This window comes from Vigna unguiculata, unplaced genomic scaffold (genome assembly GCF_037176805.1).
Source record: "Vigna unguiculata cultivar grain cowpea cultivar isolate G323 ecotype 2 unplaced genomic scaffold, ASM3717680v1 ptg000145l, whole genome shotgun sequence".
NCBI classification, from domain to species: domain Eukaryota; kingdom Viridiplantae; phylum Streptophyta; class Magnoliopsida; order Fabales; family Fabaceae; genus Vigna; species Vigna unguiculata.
In genome coordinates, this window is record NW_028196787.1 from 26,973 (window position 1) to 29,857 (window position 2,885).

Below are 2,885 nucleotides of genomic sequence, written 5' to 3' on the forward strand. Positions count from 1 at the left end.
GGCGAGAAATAAAAAACGGGTGAATTTAAACCTCCCCTTTGTACGATGCGTAATCGATGGATGACCTATGTATAAATTCAAAAGAAGTCTTTGGATTTGAATAAAAAAACAACTTTGTTGACATATATTTGTTTGGTCAAAAGAGTCCTCCGAATATTCTAGTCTTATATTGGTAATTGTTTTCACTTTGAATAGAGAAGAGAGGATAGGCTCATTACATAAAAAATTGGTAAATTTCCGATAAGTAATTGAGTGTGAGAGCCAAATGAATCGAAAGATTCATGTTTGGTTCGGGAAGAGATCATAGACATTTTGAAATGGATGGAAAGAGAGTCTACTTTCATTACGTGATTTATTAGATAATCGAAAACAGAAAATCTGGAGAACTATTCGAAACTCAGAAGAATTACAGGAAAACGCCATTGAACAGCTCGAAAAAGCCCAGGCCCGCTTAAGGAAAGTTGAAACAGAAGCAGATCTGTTTCGGGTGAATGGCTATTCTGAGATCAAACGAGAAAAATTGAATTTAATTAATTCAATTTATACGACTTTGGAACAATTAGAAAATTACAAAAACGAAGCTATTGATTTTGAACAACAAAGAGTTATTAATCAAGTTCGACAGCGGGTTTTACAACAAGCCTTACAGGGAGCTCTAGGAACTCTAAATAGTTGCTTGAACAACGAGTTACATTTACGTACTGTTAGTGCTAATATTGGCATGTTTGGGATGATGAAATAAAAAAATAACTGATTAGGCTTTCTATTATACAATAGAGTATAGGCATCATTTTTTTCTTATAAAAAATAAATTTAAGATATTTTCATGGTAACCATTCGTGCAGATGAAATTAGTAAAATTATCCGTGAACGCATTGAGCAATATAATACAGAAGTAAAAATTGTAAATACTGGTACCGTACTTCAAGTAGGCGATGGTATTGCTCGTATTTATGGTCTTGATGAAGTAATGGCGGGTGAATTGGTGGAATTTGAAGAAGGTACTATAGGCATTGCTTTGAATTTGGAATCAAAAAATGTTGGTGTTGTATTAATGGGTGATGGTTTGCTGATACAAGAGGGAAGTTCAGTAAAAGCAACAGGAAGAATTGCTCAGATACCTGTAAGTGAAGCTTATTTGAGTCGTGTTATAAATGCCCTGGCTAAACCAATTGACGGTCGAGGAGAAATTTCAGCTTCGGAATCTCGATTAATAGAATCTCCCGCTCCCGGTATTATTTCAAGACGTTCGGTATATGAGCCTCTCCAAACAGGACTTATTGCTATTGATTCGATGATCCCCATAGGACGGGGCCAGCGAGAATTAATTATTGGAGATAGACAAACAGGTAAAACAGCAGTAGCCACAGATACAATTCTCAATCAACAGGGACAAAATGTAATATGTGTTTATGTAGCTGTTGGTCAAAAAGCATCTTCTGTGGCTCAAGTGGTGACTACCTTACAAGAAAGAGGAGCAATGGAATACACTATTGTAGTAGCTGAAACAGCGGATTCTCCAGCTACATTACAATACCTCGCGCCTTATACAGGAGCAGCTCTGGCTGAATATTTTATGTACCGTGAACGTCACACTTTAATCATTTATGACGATCTCTCCAAACAAGCACAGGCTTATCGGCAAATGTCTCTTCTATTACGAAGACCACCAGGTCGCGAAGCTTATCCAGGGGATGTTTTTTATTTACATTCGCGTCTTTTGGAAAGAGCCGCTAAATTAAGTTCTCAGTTAGGCGAAGGAAGTATGACTGCTTTACCAATAGTTGAAACTCAATCGGGAGATGTTTCAGCTTATATTCCTACGAATGTAATTTCCATTACAGATGGCCAAATATTCTTATCGGCCGATCTATTCAATGCTGGAATAAGACCCGCTATTAATGTTGGTATTTCAGTTTCCAGAGTTGGATCGGCGGCTCAAATCAAAGCCATGAAACAAGTAGCTGGTAAATTAAAATTGGAATTAGCACAATTCGCAGAATTAGAAGCTTTTGCACAATTCGCTTCTGATCTAGATAAAGCTACTCAAAATCAATTAGCAAGAGGTCAACGATTGCGCGAGTTGCTTAAACAATCCCAATCAGCTCCTCTTACTGTGGAAGAACAGATAGTAACTATTTATACCGGAACGAATGGTTATCTTGATTCATTAGAAATTGGACAGGTAAGGAAATTTCTTGTTGAGTTACGTGCTTACTTAAAGACGAATAAACCTCAATTCAAAGAAATCATATCTTCTACCAAGACATTCACTGGGGAAGCAGAAGCCCTTTTAAAGGACGCTATTAAAGAACAGATGGAACTCTTTTTATTCCAGGAACAAGTAGAAAAAAATTGATGAATCATTAAATAATTTTGTAATTCAATTTTCCAATTTTTATAATTAGTATCTTTTAATATGTTTTTATTTCATTTGAATATTATATATAATGAATTCGAATCAAAATGTAATAAATCAAAAAAAATAGAAGGACAAGGTTGAAATTAGATATGCAAACAACTTGCGTCCAATAGGATTTGAACCTATACCTAAGGTTTAGAAGACCTCTGTCCTATCCATTAGACAATGGACGCTTCTATTTTATATTTGATTCTTTAACCTTTTTAACTAAACCTTATTAAAAAGATTAAAGAATCAAACAAATATAAAGAATTCTAGAAATTATAAAAATAAAATAAATCAAATATTTAGAATAAAAGAAAAAAAAAATAAAAAAGAAAAATCAATTGAATATAATTGAATATATATAACTAAAACTAAATTAAGAAATGAAAATGAAGAATTGACAAATTCTTTAAGAATTCTAGATTCATTCTCGAAGAAAAAAGATAGATTTAAATAGAATAAAATAGAAGCGGGTAGC

At 33.9% G+C, this 2,885-nt stretch overlaps 1 non-coding gene across 1 annotated transcript; it reads right to left on the minus strand.

Moving 5' to 3' along the window:
• Positions 1-2,523: 2,523 nt before the first annotated feature.
• TRNAR-UCU (transfer RNA arginine (anticodon UCU)) lies at positions 2,524-2,595 on the minus strand. Its single transcript has one exon. It is a non-coding gene; the product is annotated as a tRNA-Arg (tRNA).
• Between the last annotated feature and the right edge of the window lie 290 nt (positions 2,596-2,885).